This window comes from Oryctolagus cuniculus, chromosome 8, assembly GCF_964237555.1.
Source record: "Oryctolagus cuniculus chromosome 8, mOryCun1.1, whole genome shotgun sequence".
NCBI lineage: Eukaryota > Metazoa > Chordata > Mammalia > Lagomorpha > Leporidae > Oryctolagus > Oryctolagus cuniculus.
Window position 1 is genome coordinate 10,386,367 of NC_091439.1, and position 17,918 is coordinate 10,404,284.

At 44.2% G+C, this 17,918-nt stretch overlaps 1 long non-coding RNA gene across 1 annotated transcript; it reads left to right on the plus strand.

Moving 5' to 3' along the window:
* The first annotated feature begins 975 nt into the window (after window positions 1-975).
* LOC103350667 (uncharacterized) lies at window positions 976-16,530 on the plus strand. Its single transcript, XR_001794768.3, has 3 exons — window positions 976-2,439; window positions 5,870-6,040; window positions 8,455-16,530. It is a non-coding gene; the product is annotated as an uncharacterized lncRNA (long non-coding RNA).
* Window positions 16,531-17,918: the final 1,388 nt, after the last annotated feature.

Sequence of the window (17,918 nt, forward strand, 5' to 3'; positions counted from 1 at the left end):
GTCCCTGGGCCTGCACTCTTTCCTTATTCCTCAATTCTGTTGCTTGGGACTTGAGTGTTGTCATTTACTGATGTGGGTGGTGGTGGTGGTGGCATTAGGTGTCTGTTTCCTGAACCCCAGGCCTTCAGCCTCCTCAAATTACACATGCTCAGAGCACAGTGGCAGGTTAACATGCACACCACTCCCCACCCCCTGGCCCAGGCTCCCTCACTTCTCAACTTGACCTTGGGGCAGAGAATCGGGGTGGGTTATCACCCTGCCACAGAGTTGGGGTCAGATATATTTTTCTTTTCTTTTCTTTTCTTCTTCTTCTTTTTTTTTTTTTTGACAGGCAGAGTGGACAGTGAGAGAGAGACAGAGAGAAAGGTTTTCCTTTGCCGTTGGTTCACCCTCCAATGGCCGCCGCGGCCGGCGCGCTGTGGCCTGCGCACCGCGCTGATCCGATGGCAGGAGCCAGGAGCCAGGTGCTTTTCCTGGTCTCCCATAGGGTGCAGGGCCCGAGCACCTGGGCCATCCTCCACTGCACTCCCTGGCCACAGCAGAGAGCTGGCCTGGAAGAGGGGCAACCGGGACTAGAACCCGGTGTGCCGGCGCTGCTAGGCGGAGGATTAGCCTAGTGAGCCGCGGCACCGGCCCAGATATATTTTTCTAGATACCATTTTATTATTTCTCAAGTCCCACGAAGCACCTCTGCGAGTACTTAATCTACATAACCCTGAATTTTTTTTTTTTGGATCAAGAGCAGAAAACAAATCCTACTAACATGTCGATGACCGTGAATTTCTTAGAGGACAAAGAGGATCTTTTTGAAGAAATACTTTGTATTCTACCTGTCTCAACAGCCCTTAATCCCCACAAGTACTTTCCCCTTGGAAATAAGTTTAAATTGATTATTGTGGGAGCCCTGGGGATAGATAGGCTCTGTAATTCTGACTCCTGCCCAGAGGCATGGAAACAGCCAAGGGAAGCCTGGAGAATGAACTCACTTTCCCATGATTCTCTGCAGAGCGCCCCTTGCCTCCCAGAGCACTGGCTTTCCACGTGCTACTTCTGTGCCTGGGAGGCATCTTCGAAATGGTCATGGAAAATGCGTATTATGAAGAATTTATGCATGGGATTTGAAGTTGTGCACAAAAGTAAGCTTATCTTTGAATTTCATCTTCCATGGACCTTTTGCCATGTCTTCGTCTTCTCTTCTTTCTCCCCAGCAGGTCCCACTTTGCATGTGGGAGAGTTCACTCATCCCGTGCTTTCCCAACGCTGCCTCCCTGGGAGTCGGCGTGGAGCAGGAGACGGGCATCAGTGCTGCACCCCACCCCCACCCCCAGGCCTCCTGGACCTGCGGAATGGAAACTGGTCTCCCCATGACTCAGGGTGAGGGCGCCCACTGAGGGTACTGCTGTTTCCCCGCGGGGCATCTGATTTTTATCTCCCCGATTTCACAGTTTGTTAATGACATTTTCAAAAGTTCTGTGGCCTCCAAAATTGTTTCCACAATTTTTTTTTTGGCCCTAAAGCTTTGATCTGGCTATTTTTGGAGCCTGAAGTTGCTGTGGTGTTGTAACGTGACGTGTGAGTGTGACCTTTCAGTGTCCAAGAGCTGTGAATGACCTGGGACCACTTGAAGGTGAGCCAAGTGGGTCCCCGTTGTCTTCTTGGATGGCCCTCCCTCTGTGGCTGCTGTATCCTGACAGCCAGTGCAGGACATGTGTGGCAATGCTCTGTTGGGAGCTCGCCCAGGCTGTGAACCGGGTAAGATCTGCTGAAGGTCTTGCCAGCTACAGTCAGAAGATGATGGATGGGCTTTTCCTGTGGGGCCAACGTGCCAGTGCTGGGCTACCAAGGCAAAGACACAAAGGTTATATTGGAGGCCAGGCCCTCATGGCAGCTCTGCTGCTTTGTACGACAAGGTCAAGTGACTTGAACTTGCTGATCCTTAGTGTTCACATCTGTAAAATGGCTCCACAGTTCTCGCTGGGTTCTGATAAGAATCAGTTGTTAGTTTCTGTCCACAGTCTTCTTGAGTCCCACACTGGAAACAGGGACAATGTTCGCCACTGAGCTCTTCTTCCTTTAGAGACTTCGTCCTTTATCCATATGAGGGACTTCAAAAAGTTCCAGGAAAATGCAAATTATTAAAAAAAAAAAAGCTATGCATGCATTACAAATTTTTTGTACCAAAATGAACTTAACTTTTTTTTAAGAAGTATTTGAACAGCATAGAGACTGAGAGAGCGATTGTGAGTTTCCATCCGCTGCTTCTCGCCCCAGATGCCTGCAATGGCTGGGGTTGGGCCAGGGCTGAGTCTAGGAATCTGAAACTCAATCCAGATCTCCCACGTGGATGTTAGGAACCCACCGGAGCCATCGCTGCTGCCTGCTGGGGTCTGCATTAGGAGAAAGCTGGAGTGAGGAGCCGGAGCCGATAATTGAACCCAGGTACTCTAATGTCGGTTATGGGCAATTCAGTTGCTGGGCTAAACACCCAGGTTTAACTTTTTTTTTTTTTTTTTTTGACAGGCAGAGTGGACAGTGAGAGAGAGAGAGACAGAGAGAAAGGTCTTCCTTTGCCGTTGGTTCACCCTCCAATGGCCGCCGCGGCCGGCACGCTGCAGCCGGCGCACCGCGCTGATCCGATGGCAGGAGCCAGGTGCTTCTCCTGGTCTCCCATGGGGTGTAGGGCCCAAGCACTTGGGCCATCCTCCACTGCACTCCCTGGCCACAGCAGAGAGCTGGCCTGGAAGAGGGGCAACCGGGACAGAATCCGGTGCCCCGACCGGGACTAGAACCCGGTGTACCGGCACTGCAAGGCAGAGGATTAGCCTGTTGAGCCATGGCGCTGGCCCCAGGTTTAACTTCTGATTCTGTTTTCCGTGAACATTTTGAAGCACCCCTATAATATGACTTTTCCCTTTCACGGGGTTGTGTGGTACTCACGGTGATCTCTGAAAATCCCTATGGTGCTAGCATGCACCAGGTGGTCCACAAGTGTTCATCTGCCTCCCTCCAATGTCTTTCTGTGGCCAAGACTCCTGATGTGGCACTGAATTACAGGGGTGTTTTGTTTGAACCCTGAGTTGTCCTGTGCATATCTTACGTTTTAGCTTTATCCTAATTTTCAACACATGTTAAGGTTGGGAGTTTCTAGGAGAGTTTTGTTTTCATAGATTGTCAAAAGCAATAATATGAATAGAAGTTTAAAAAGTCAAATAATAGACTTAAAGCAAAATGGCTGTTCCATGCTGTTTTTATTTATTTTAGCTTTATTCCTTAACATGTAGCTGTAGATTTCCGAATAATATAATGCTGCTGCCACTTCTTATAATTATGGGCTTTCAAAATGAAGGAAAGACGTTTAACTCTTTTACGTAATTCACAAATACCCCTACTGGTCTTCAGCCTCACACCCCTCCCCCATGCTGCTACAGCACAATCATTTGTTAAATTAGTACTTGATGTTGACATTATTGGGATGAGATAAATACTGCTTTCAGGTTACTATGATTATACATCCTTTCCGGTACAGCTTCTTGTTTTTCCTGGAGTTCAAGTGGTCTCTGTTTTAAAATAAAAATCTGCAGAGAACTGTGGACCAACATGAATTTCCACATTCTACAGGATTTTGGAAATTGGTTCTATTCCCCCTGCCCCTTTGGAGAGATGGCTTCCGGAATATTCCATTTAACTGTTCTAATTTCAACTGGAGGTCTTTCAGCATCTGCTGCAGAGAACTGCCCTGGGTATTCCCTGTGTTGTTATTCTTGGAATTCTCACATCTTTGCCGAGACCTTATTTGTCGTTTTCTGCATGTCTTGAATTCCTCTTTCTCTGTCTACTGTCTGTGTCCCCGAAGCACATCCCTGGTTGCCTTCTAACTAGCAGGGAATATTTTTGAGACATTGTCCATCAGAAAATATTTTCATGGTATACCAACTGTTGGTTTTCTTGCCTATAGAATTCTAGCTTAAAAATATTTTAAAATTTTAGAATACTGCTAGCAGTCCCTGCCCCTTTTCAACATTTTGGGGTTGTTTTATAAAAACCAGTGCCTTGCTAACTGCAGGCCCTTAGTGTATGCCTGTTTTTCCTGTCTGGGATTTCTTGGATATTTTTTTCTTTATTCCTAATATTTAGAAATTTCATAGTGGTTTGCCACGGTGTGGTTTGTTTTTCATTTATTGTCCTGAGCAGTTGGTGGGCCATTTCTATTTGGAAATTCATGGCCTTTAGTTCTGGAAAAATTTCCTATATTATCTGATTTTTTACTTCCATTTGTTTACTTGGTGTTCTTTCTGGAACTCCAATTAGTCAGAGGTCAGACCTTCCAAATTGATCCTCTATTTATAAAAATATTTTCTGTCCTATTTTCCATTTTGTTATTGTTTTTCTGGCCTTCTTCCATTAAGATTTTCTCAACTTTACCTTCTTTTTTCCCCCTATTTTTAAAAGTTTTCCATTCATATTTTTAAATGCGAGAGTTCTTTCTTGTTCTGCTAGTTTCTTAAAAGAAGTGAACATCCTGTTCTTGTTATTACTACTCAACAAGGTGATGCTTCTTTATCTCCGAGTATTTTACACTGAGGTTTAATTTCCTATCATCTCTGCATGTTCTCTATTTTTTTCAAGTTTCTTTTAGGTTTGTTAATTTTGGTCTTTGTATTTCAGGTGTCTGATGACTACTGATAGGGTTCAATTAGGAGTATATCTAACATCTTTGACATCCAGATCATCTTTGTGTGTGTGTGTGTGTGTGTGTGTATATGCACACATACACATACACATACATACACACACATTTTAAAAAGTTCATGGAAAGTGGAATTAAAAATATTTTGGTGCAAAAAGTTTTTAAAAAATTTATTTATTTGAAAGGCTGAGTTATGAGGGGTGGGGAGAGACAGAATGAGAGAGAGAGAGAGAGAGAGAGATCTTCCAACTGCTCGTTCACTCCTCAAATGGCCACAATGGTTGGAACTGGGCTGATATGAAGCTGGGAGCCAGGAGCTTCTCCTGTGTCTTCCACATTGATGCAGGGGCCCCAGGACTTGGGCCATCTTCTGCTGCTTTCCCAGGAGCATTAGTAGGGAACTGGATAGGAAGTGGAGCAGCTGGGGCTTGAACCAGTGCCCACATGGGATGCCAGCATCTCATGAAGTGGCTTTACCTGCTACACCACAACTCTAATGCAAAAATGTTTAAATCCATGCATATAAGAGATCTTCAGAAAAGTCATGGAATATGCATATTATGAAAAAGCTGTGCTGTGCATGGATTTCATGGTTTTGTCATAATTTGTTTTTGAATCTACTGGTTAAACACAGGAAGATGTAGTCCCACAGGGTTTGGAGCCATGAACTGAGCTGAAGCAAAGTAGAATGACATGATTGTTTGCGAGAAACTGGCTGAGTGATAGGGAGTTTTCTGAATTAGCTTCTAGGTAGAAAATAAAAATGTGCTAATATGAAGTTTACATACATGGCAGTAATATCCAATATCCACAGAAATTGCTTGGAACTTAAACCCAGGAAAAAATTTTGGAAGAGGCGTCCTTTATCACTGAAGTTGTTTAGAATTGTTGCACGCAGTGATGATAAAAGCTCACCAACTTTTAGTCAGCTCAGTTAGTGATTTTGAGTTCTCTGCAGGTTGCCCCTTAGTGTTTACATTGTGGCTTCTCGTTCCCAGCCCTGCCCTTGCTACCAAGCTGGTGCACGGCTTGGGTTTCTCACATGTGCTCCTCAATTGCTTTGGGCTTTTTCTGCAGCGTCAGTTTAGTTTTTCTAGGGTTATATGTGAGGTCTTCAAAAACTTCTTGGAAGACATGTACTTTTCAACATTTTTGTTTATTTATTTTCTTTTTTTTTATTAGAGAGAGAGAAATGGAAAGAGATCTTCTATCTGCTGGTTCACCCCCCAAATGCCCACAGCAACCAGGACTGAGCCAGGTTGAAGCCAGGAGTCAGGAGCTCCATCTGGATCTGCCACGAGGGACCTCAGTACCTTGCCAGCATTTGGGGAGTTGCATGAGGGCAGAAGCAAGGTAGTCATATTTGTTATATAAAATGGGTCTTAACCCTTCTGTTCCTGGTGGATGGCTTCTGTCCAGTACTGTGATGGGTCTATTTCTTAGCTTGGTTTTTGTTTTTCTTCCTTCCTTCCTTCCTCCTTGCCTCCCCTGGGAAGTAAACCTTTCTTCTGTTTCTAGGACTGGGGCTTGGGGGTCACAGTGACCTGGAAGCCCAGGTGAAAGGAAGATCTGAATACTTCCTACATGCATTCAAACAGTTTCTTCTCTTTTCTGTCCTAATCCTCAATTCTACTTTCAGAAATACTGGCACATGAGCTGTTGACTGTTCCTGGAATAGTACACCTCAAGTCTTCTGGACTTTTATTTGTTTGCTCAGTGTTCCTCTCTGTAGTCATTTTTGGTCTTCACTTCCTTGCCTCTGCTGGGTCAGAGAGTGTTCAGTTTGCTTTCCACCTTCTGTGGTTTGGTTGGCATCTCTTTCCCACTATCATTTGCTGTTGTGAGCTCTTTGTAGGTTGTCATTTGGGGGCGGTGAAATGTAAAATTTAAGCTAAAGTTTTGATGAAAACAAAATTTCAAGGGCATTTTCAACTTGAATTGTACCACTTTTTACTCTGCCATCACAGCCCTGAGGCACTGATTCACCCTGAGGTACTTTGATAGAGGTGTGAGAAGCAGTTAATGAGGCAACATAATTTGGATGAATGCTTTAGGAGACATATCCTTAGCCAATTAGGAATCCATGATATCCATTAGCATGTCAGAAAAATCTCTAGTTGAATCAACCAACCAGAAACTTTCATACTTTGCAAAATCATGGGTTTTCTACCAAGCTTCCCATGAGATATGAGAACCATAAAACAAAATGATGAAAGTAATGAGAAGATGGGAATAATTTTCCAGCCTAATTGCTATGACTCCATATGAGAATTCCATTCCATCTTGTGGCTCACAATGTTAAGAGTGAACTTGACTGTCCATATTCTGTAGGAATTTACTTGCTTTTCTTGTCTTATAAGGCTGGAACTTGAAGGAATGTTTTTGTTTCCATTTTTTTAGATTGTTTATTTAATTGATAATAGCCAATGTTGGCAAGGGCCCAGGAAACTAGAAGTCAGTTACTTTTGGAAGCAATTTATTGAAAACAGTTCTTGGTTGCAAACAACATAATTCACTATGACTACTTCAAGTAAAGAAAACATGGATTCATTAAAGATATTAAATATATCACAGACTATCTCTCTAAGGCAATGCAGAATGGGGCAGGGGAGAGGGTGGGACTGAGGAAACACTGATCTATGGGCTCTCATCCCCTGTCAGTGAAGGTTTTCCTATAGGATATTAACTACCTTGCATCCTGGGACAGCATACAATAAATCAAGATAATCCTATTGATTCTACCCTTAACATGTACCAGAGTTTAACTACTCACAACTCCATTACTATCCCCTGTTCAAGCCTGATTATCTCCTACCTCAACTGTAACAATGGCCTTTGAATGGGTCGTTCTGTTTCCACTTGTACACCCCTTACAAACTGTTTCCCACGTGGCAGCCAGAGTCTGCTGCTTCTTTGCAGCTCAGAACACTGCAAAGATTTCCAAAACACTGGAGCCCTGTTGGCCCACACACCTCATCTCCCATCTTTCCTGCACCAGCTCCTACCATCTTGCTATCCCTTGATTTGCCCATCGTACTCTTACTCTTGGCCTTTGAACTTGGTGCTTTTCTCTAGGGAGAGCAACCGGTTCTTCCTTCAGATCTCTGCACAAAGCTCAGGGAATTCTTCCCTGAATAGGGACAGAGTGAGTTCCTAATTGGTTCTAAGAAGAGCTTTGGATAGGGGATACCTAGAGGAAAGGGCAGTTCTGTGCCAGCTTGTTTTTAGAGGAAGAATTTGGGATTGGAGATTGACAACGGAATATACAGAGAGGATCATTGAGGAAATTTGGACTTTGGCTTTGAGATGGAAAATAATATAAGAAAAAATGTTAAAAATACTACTGTGGGCTACAAATTGATTCTCCTTTGATGTCTTTCAGAAAATTTAAGAAATTGTGGGGATTTCTGTTAATTCGCCATAGTTGTTGGACTCTATTTACTTGAATGCTGTAATTTGCAGAAACTGAAACACATGGGGCTCTAGTTTATAAACGGTTGTTAAAAACACGAAGTATTCCTTAGTTTGTGAGAACCAGGTTCTTTATTGAGAATACCGTATCCACATTCAGCCTCAGTGCAGTTCTGATGTGAGCATTCTAGTGGCTCCCAACCAACTGACCTGTGTTACAAATGGGAGAGTGTACAGAGGTCTCTGGAGATTTGGCTCAAGTTGTAGCATTTGAGAATGGTCTGTGCTAAAAGCCAACTTAATGAGCCTTGAAATAATTGGATGTTGATTCCATTTTTCATTTCTCTGTCTGCCAGCTCAAGAAGCATCATCAGGACACTGGATTCTTTGGGAAAACCACACTCAAAAAAGAGGAAAGATGCGAACATTGAACAGGAAAAATCTGGAGAATTTAAATTCCTGTAATGGCATCCGGAGACTTAAATTCTTAAGAGCTGAGTTTCCTCTTTGATCACCCAGAATCATTTCACAGAACTTGCAATGAAGAAGACACGTAGACTCAGTGACTCAGAGCTGGAATCTACCCTTTTCTCCAGGGAGCCAATGGGAATGTAGACACAGAATAGGGAAGGGAGAGCTGGGGACACAGGCTTGTTTGTGGGATTAGGAAGGTATCCAAGTCCAGAGCAGGCCAGTCTGGAAGGATCAGGAAGGAATAAAAGGTCATGACAGGGAATGATCTGAGCCAAGAAAAAGCAGCCCAAACTGGAGTGACTGGCAGGCTCTGAGAGACTGAAACAGAGCATGGTTGGGCGTTAAGAGGTTGTGTAATTCTAGGATATGTCATTGGCCAGGGAAGACATTCTGAGTTAGCAGTCGTGGGGAAATCCATTATTAGCCTATTGACTATATGACTTTGGGCAGATGAGTTAATCTCCAGGAGCCATTTCTTTCATTATAAAGGAGGACTCGTAAGGCTTCCCGCCTTACAAGGATTAATGCTAACACGTTCTGTAATTATTTCTAAGATTGAAGCGCTTGTTCCTGTCTCCATACATCCCTATTCTAACTCCCTATGCCCTAAGTACTGCTTCAGGGACAGTAAAGCTATCACCCTCCCTTTCTCCTGACCTCCTGTGTCCATACTCTCTATGCACTTCGTACCTCATCCCGGGTAAACCACTGAGAGACACATGATGACATCCGTGTAGATGTGACTGAGCTTGCATTTCCTTACTGACCTCCACTGTAGGAGAGACCAGGACAGGGAAGCACTTCAAAATCATGTCCTGCGAGGCACAACAGAAAGAACCAGGGAAATGGAGTATGGAGCCGAAAGGATTAAGTCCAGGGAAAGGTATGAGCGTTGCTTTGAACTCTTTGGTTCACTTTCGGATCTATTCTGGGAAATAGTGGTGTCTCTAGCCCTGGGTAGCCATCTGTGTAGGAATTGAAGAGGAAGTTTTCATGTGAGAAAGGGCCAGTTTCCAAGAATTTTCAAGACCTCCGGACTATGAGAGCCTGTGGTTTGATTTTATTTATTTTCCTTTTATTTGACAAGCTAGGGAAGGGGGGGGGGGAGAGATGGTGGGAGGTCTTCCATCCATCTGCCTATTCACTGCCCAAATGTCTGCAACAAATGGTTGGGCCAGGCTCAAGGCAGGGGCCAAGACTCCAGGTTACTCACATGGGTGGCAGGGACCCAAGTGCTTGTATCATTGCCTTCTGCCCTCCAGGGTGCATTTTATCAGGAAGCTACAGTGAATACCAGAGCCAGGGCTCACACTCAGGCACTCTGGTGTGGGGTGTGGGCATCCCAAATGGCGTCTTAATTGATGCTTTGCCTGTGGTGTGAGGAAGCACACACTGGCTGGCTGGTGTGGTGTGTGTAGCACTGGTGAAGATGCCGATTTCTTTATGGAACAGCTCTGGGCACAGTCCAGCCTCCGGGCCTGGGCCGTGCTCTGAAGTTCACTCTGGGCATGCAGGTTAGAGCCTCAGAACCCTAGTTAGAACAATTCCATTGATGCACACTCCATGCATTTCCTTTCCATGCTTCCCTGTCACCAGTTGGCGATTACACGCTACAGAAAGTGTACACAGAAGGGGCTTGTTTTGGTTACCAGGTAGCTGGGTGGGAGGGGGCGGTGGCTGGTGGCTGATTCTCTGGGGTGACTGGGCATGGGTTATGGGAATGGAGGACCATGTCACTCCCCGGTTCCCAGAGAGCAGCCTCCCCAGCATCCTGGAGCCAGTGAATAGCCTTTAAATCAACGGTCAAAGTGGAAGGGGCAAGCTTGGTCCTCATTACTCCCCAGCACTTGCTGACCTCTTCTGAAAAGGTGCATTCTTGGTCTGGTGAGACCCTTCCTCACCCGGAAAGGCCAGTGAAGCAGGAAGATCCGATGTGAATGGGTGGGGGCGCGGGGTCAAGAGTGGCATTGAAAAGAGAGACCGGTGGGGAGCATTCACTTAATCATTTCCACCAGAACAGAGGAGAACAAAGGCACTGGCATTTGTGAGGCACTCCCAGGCACCCAGGGCTGCACAGTGTCTGCCGACCCTTGCTTGCCCTGGAGACTTCTCCGTTTTGTCATTTTGATGAATCTCTAAGCGGTGTTCACTGGGAGTATCTCTCATAGCTGGTAAGCGATTTAACTTCAAAGGTCCTTTGAGAGAAATGCATAAAAATGCAGTCAAGCTCAATGCTACTCCAAAGCATACTGTTTATGTTTAATTGCTCTTATCATGCATCGTGGCTAGTAAGAGGAAAGGTACAAAATGAAATTACATTGCCGGAAATGAGAAACAGACAGGAAGTTTGATTCCTTTTTGAGTCTTCTTTCCGAAGACTACTACCCCCCAAGAGCCAACACATTTATTCAATGTGTGGGAATCAAATCTCAGAGAAGTCATGTTGAATATTCAATTTGATGCCTCCCACGGAGAGTATACAGTCAAGAACACAGGGCACCACAAGGAGCATCAATTCCAAATGAAAACAATGATGTTGACATCCATTGACAACATTGTCCTTTTGTCAGCATGATGGTAATAATGCCAAAGTGAGTCAGAATAGAAATGATTGAAGAAGCAGAGAGACTCCACTAGCCTGCCATCTCATGGCAGTTCTACCTGTAGACTCCCAAGGAAAGCTTCTATCTCTAACGTTACAATCTATTCCCAAGCTTTTCTCTTTCCTTAGTGAGGGCTTTTATTCCTAAGAATGTTCAAGAGGCAAAATTGGCACTTGATCGTTAAATTATCCATTTAACTAGTCACTGGCCACATGGAGTTATTTAAATTTAATTTTTAAAAAATTTAATGAAATTAAAATTGCATCTCATGATCACACTAACCACATTTCAAGTACTCAGTAGCCACCCGTGGCTACTTGTTGAAAACCACAGATAGAGAGCATTCCCATTATCATAGAAAGTTAAATTGGTCAGCACTGATTTTCTGTAGTCTTCTCCATAAGAGTGCAGTTCTTTGAAATGTAATTTCTCAGCCTGAGAAAAATATGTTCTCACTCCAGTCCCCCAAGTGAAAATCTAATGGGCATATTGGCGCTTCATTTTAATTTCTTTTTTGGAGTGGTCATCAGTGAAAAAGAATTGCTTTTACTCATGGTCTTTTAGTTATGGTAATTAAGGACCCTAAACAAAACAAGACAAAAAACCTTTCATCACGAAAGGATTCATAGCTGGCAATGGATCAGTGGCACTTCTGGTACTCAGAAGAAAAGACCCTAGGGACTGTGATGCTGTCTTTCCTTGACTCTCACTGCTCTTGAACATCAGCCTGCATTTCTCCTCAACTGTAGAAGTCTACCAAGTCACCATGATCATTCTTCAGCTGTAGAACTGTGAATAAGAGAGCAGTGGAATAAGAACTACCAGGGCTGGGTCAGAACTTACAATTCATTCTCAGATCTCTGGTTGTACTGAAGATACACTTGGGATTGACTGTCTGGGTTTAATATGTGAAAACCTGCATTTCTCTGATGCTAAGAATCAGCGAAAAACATTATAAGGAAATGACAGACCCATATCTCTCAGAAACACAAAAGTCCTTTAAAACTAGTAAATTGGACCCAGTAATACATGAAAAAGAAAATGCGTCATGGGAAGTAGGATTTGCCTCAGAAATGCAAGGTTAGTTTGATGTTTGGAAATTGTTTAATTCATCATATCAGTGATCTAGAAACAAAAAAAAAATACATTGATTTTGATGGATGCAGGAAAAGCATTTAGTGAAATTCAATATAAATTTATGATGGATGCTATCAGCAAAGTAGAAACAGAAAGTAACTTCCCCAGTGTGCTAAAGGTCACTGCAAAAAATCAACAGGTGACATCATATTTAGTGATTAGTGTCTGAATGTTTTCCTCTTAGATTATCAAAAACAAAGATATCTGTTCTCACTCTTTGTATTCAGCATTTAACCAGAGGGTCTAGTCAGTGCAATAAGGCAGGAAAAGGAAACAAAAGGAATACAAATTAGAGATGAAGCAATAAAATTCTTTCAGATGGCATGATTGTTTACACAGAATGCCTGAAGCAACGTAAAAATATGCTGTTATATCCAGTAAATGAATTTAACTAGGGAATAAGATACAAATCCATGAGTTTTATTTTTATATACTAGCCAGGAATAAATAATTAGAAATTGATTTAAAAAAAAAAACTTTGAAAACCTCTTAAATTGCTGGTATGGTGAAATACACTTATCACATGACCCAGCAATCCCTCCCCTAGATGTTTACTCAAGAGAAATGAGAATGTGTGTCTTCACATAGCCCCGTGTATCAGTGTTTTTGTCTATTATTCACAGTTGTCCAAATCCAGAAACAACCCATGTGTTTGCCAACCAATGGATGGATGCGCACAGTGGAGCACTACTGAGCCTCCAAAAGAACCAACTCCTAATAAAATGCATCTGCATGAGTTAATCTCAAATTAATTATGTAAAGTGTAAGAAGCAAGACATAAAAACAGCTATGTATTTGATGATTCCATTCATATGACATTCTGAGAAAAGGCAGAATTACAGGGCTAGAAATCAGATCAGTGGGTTGTTGGTGATTGGAAGTGGTGGGAGCCCCACAAGGGCTCCAGGATGTGAGCGTATTCTGTATCTTGGTTGTGGTGGCAATTGCATGACTATGTAAATTTGTCCAAATGCATAGAACTGCATGCCCCAAATGATAAATTTTACCATCTATACATGTGTAAACAAATTTTAAAAAGAGGTGGAGAAACCTTGATCTTGCCCCAGAGTCTCTTCACATTTTTGGACGATACTCCCGGTTTCTTGGGGTTGGATCTCACTTTATCTCGAAGGAGAGGTTGACTGAATGAAGAGATCCCATGGGTTGCTAAGTTGTGGGAAGGACTTGTTAACCTGTACAGAAAGGCTTTGCCTTTGCCTTTGCCTTTGCCTTAGAATCAGTTCATCCAACCTCTTTCTGCAGTTTCTAGGACCTGTTTTAGTTTTTACTGAGACCTGAAATCATTTAACTCTGGAGTGCTGGGCACAAGTGTGAGAGGGGTGTGATTTCCATAGGTGGAGATAATTCTAATCCTCAGAAGTGGTCTCTCTCAGTGGAGCCATCTGTATGCTGTGACCCTGATGCCTAGGCCCCACAGTGTGTCTGAATCTCCCACAGTTGGGTGTGAATGACCACCTACCAGAGACACTGTGAAGGTGGGTGTCCCCTGACACCCCATCCCTAGCTCTTTCACACTATAAGAGCCAGTATTGAAGCAAACGCTTACTGAGGCTGTACTCTATGCCTTTTCTTGTTTAACTCCCCGGACAACCCACTGAGTTTCCTTTCTGCTATTTATCTCTAATTCATAGGTGAAGAAACCAAGGCTTGGAGAAGTTGAGTAACTTGCCTAACATCACAAAGTCAAGAAGTGGGGGACATATTTAGACACATCTCTGGCTTGGTTACTAAGCAACAGGGGTGTTAGTACTCCTCCCGTATTTCACACCGAGGGAGTACAGATGGTCTCTGACTTACAGTGGTTTGACTTAATGACTTTTCCACTTTACTGCGGTATGAAAGTAAAACCATATTATGAATTTTGATCTTTTCTGGGGTGAATGCTATGCTCTTGTTGTCCAGGCCCATGCCACCATTGCTATGGTTTGGATATGGTGTATAAGTATAGCCCCCAAAGTTCCATGTATTGGAGGCATGGTCCTCAGTGTGGCAATGTGGGAGGTGGTGAGGCCTGTGAGAAGTGGGGCCTGATGGGAGTACCTTAGGGAATTATGGGACCTGCCTTTGGAAGGGGTTAAGGTGATTCCCATGAAGCCCTGAGTTGTCCCCAGAGTGGGTCATTGTAAGAGCCAGGCTGACCCCTGAGCTGTTCTCCAGCCTTCTGTTTCAAGATGTGATGTCTTCCTCTCCCACATACTTCTGTTATTGCAATACTGTCCACTGCTAGGCCCTCACCAGAGGCCAAACCAATGGGACCTGCCCAGTCTGGAACTTTGAATTTCCAGAACTCTAAGCAGACACTTCTTGAAGAGTTACTAAGCCTCAGGCATTTTGTTGGAGTAGTGAAAATGAGCTAATACATTCATATTGCACAACGTCATCAAAGCCCTACTCTCGTGGAGGTACACAGACATCTCTCTAGTGCCTGGGCCCAGTCTTCTTTCCACTCCACCTCAGCATCTAAAATTTGAGATGCTTGACTCAGTACGAATTCCTTATGTGACAGGGAAAAATAAATTTTAAGTGCAAACAGTCTCTGAGTTACAATATGTCACTTGCGATTTTTTTGCTTTATAATGGGAAAGTGATACAAATGCGGTAGAAACTGGATTTGAATTTTATCTTTTCTCAGGCTAGTGCTAGACCATGATCCCTTCTCTCAGTTCTGGGCAGCAGTGGTGAGCTGTAGCCCCTGCTCTGTCAAGGGACACAGCTGTTTTATCACCATGAGAGGGAACAGCAGGGATTCTACAGTGTGCTGTGGGTTGGAGCTGTGGTGTTTGTAGATTAGATGTAGTCAATGGATTTTCAGCTTATGGACTCAACTCACCATGGAGTTATTGGGTAGTAACTCCATTGTAATTCAAGGAACCTCTTTAGTTTCATTGTGTTCTAAACCCTCCCCCTTAGTTCTCCTTCAAGATGTCCTTGATACTTATTTTAACTTGATTTGACCTGAATAAAATTTTTGAACGTGTTGAAAGTTCATCAGTCATTATATTCTCTTCCTCCAGGAAGGGGCTAGGGCTTGGGCACAGGTCCAGATATGTCAGTTGTCTGTGGAATGGCTGAGAAGTTTGACCTGGTGTTCACACACACCTCCACCCAAGAAGCAGCCCAGGCTCCATGGAGTCCAGGAGTGAGTCTAGATCCAGACTTCAATCCTTCAAAAACTTAACTCTTGCTGCTCTCTCATCTACCTTCCACTAAGACCTCATTACCCTAGCACAGAACAGCTCTGACCTTTGATAGCCTATGACTTTGTCTCTAGGTCTTGGGGTCAGGGTCACAGCTGTATAAGTTTTTTAAAGCCTTCTCTGATCATCAAGGTCCAGACTGACTCTGCCTTAGAGTTCATGTTCAAAGGGACCTTGCAAGCCAAGAAGGATTAGGTGATGCCTCGTTAGTTGTCAAGGTCACTTTTCACCATTTGACTTTCTTGAGAATGAAGTGTGGGGCCATTTTGGAACTCATGAGTAATTTCCTGACCCCTTCATTTAAGAAAAAAAGATTTACTCTGTTAGCTAAACCATTCTGGCTCTCACCCTGCCTGATTGTTTCAACAAGTACACTGATAGAAGATAGCAACATAGTTCCAGGGTACTTATGGCCACCCCTATGTGGGTCTGGCTGTCTCCTTGAGGTGAACAACCCAGACCCATGGCTCCCTCAGCTTCCCAGAACCCCTCGGCTCTGCCTCTCCTCCAGACTTCTTGCCCAGCTCTCCCTACTGATTAGCTCATTCTAGTGCCCTTTCAGCTCAGGGATTCTCCAGTCCAGATCAGTCTTTGCCTGGCCTTCCTCTACTTCTTCAGTGTTCCATTCTAGCAAAGTGACAATGAAGAACATGGAGATAAAACAATGAATTAATTCCTGTGAATGGTGCATTTGGCTAATGGGCCAATTTCAATATGTATGTATTTCTTCAACAAAATGTACCATATCACAATATAAGGTGTGGCAAAAGGGCAACATTATGTCACCTGGGTCACACAGATGAGTCAAAATCTTGACCAATAGGGATGGTTCTGGCCAAGGGAAAGCCAGAGCCTGGAAGAAGCTCCCATTTGACAGCTGGTTTCTGACAGGCAACTCCCTTTCTGGAAAGCTGGATTCCTGGAGAGGTAAACCAGTGTTGCCAGGTTTTGGTATGGTTATAAGTGGGGATGTGAGTACTGTATGGAAGGAATGTAACAATTCAATAAAGCAATTATGCAAACTGATATTCTGTTCAGTTCCCAGAATGAACTATGTGCTCTAGTGTGGGCCATGCTTTCATGCCACCCCAAAGTGCAAGTGCTTCTGCTCAGAACTGTGACACCTGCACCTCGCCGAGGTGTGCAGCACTGCCCTCCACCCCGTGTTGCATCTGCTCCCCCTTCCTCCTCCTCAGCATGTGTTTCTCCCAGTAAGAGCCAATCTCATTCATTTTTGAAGCACTGTGCTAGTGAGTGATGGTTTCAGTTTGAGGTTCTGGTGCCAGAGTGCTACATTCAAGTCTTGCTTCCATCTTCCCAGCTGTGTGATGGGGCACGTGACCAGGATAATGACAGGTCCAGCCTCACCGAGGACTCAGGGAGTTAGTTCAGGTGAAGGCTCAGGGATGGGTCTGGATTTAGAGCCGCCGAATGGATGTCTGCTTTATGATCACTGTCAACCCACCCTGGGAGGCAGGTGCCCTGAGGAATCCAGGCACCTGTCTTCCTAGTGCATTGTTGAAGCACAAACTTTGACCTACTTGGAGGTCATCTTTTCCCCTTCAGCACTGTATCATAGAAAAGCTGCTGTGAGTGGAAAAAGTCTACCAGTGTTCAAAGGCATTCCAGGTGCATGCCATGTTGAGTCACATAAGAAAAGCTCAACCATCTCACAAAGGGCTCTCAGGGGGTCGGTGCTGTGGCGCAGTAGGTTAATGACCTGGTCTGAAGCGCTGGCATCCCATATGGGTGCCGGTTCTAGTCCCGGCTGCTCCTCTTCTGATCCAGCTCTCTGCTATGACCTGGGATAGCAGCAGAAGATGGCTCAAGTCCTTGGGCCCCGGCACCTGCATGGGAGACCTGGAAGAATCTCCTGGCTCCTGGATTTTGATTGGCGATGGTGCCGGGGCCCAAGGAAGTTGCCCAGATGTTCACCACTGCCCGAGCAGGGCAGGGCGAGGCGAAGGTTTCAACACGAAACTGGGAGTAGTTCACAAGCTTCATACTCTGTGTGTGTGTGTGTGCGTGTGTGTGTATGAGAGACAGAGAGAGAGAGAGAGAGAGAGATTTTTTTTGTATGGCTTTGGATTCTGTCAACGTGACTTTCATGTTGCTCATGGTCCCCACTGCAGAAGAGATTAGAGCACAGTACAGTCAGATCTGTACAGTTTATAAGTTTTCAAGTTTACAGCAATGTAAAGGCTAAGGATTCCCCAATCCGTGAAGTTCTGAAATCTGGCCCATGTCAGATGAAAAGCCTTGCTCTGCAATGAATTTTAAAAAGATTTATTTATTTATTTATTTGAAAGTCAGAGTTACACAGAGAAAGAAGGAGAGAGAGAGAGAGAGAGAGAGAGAGGTCTTCTATCCGCTGGTTCACTCCCCAGA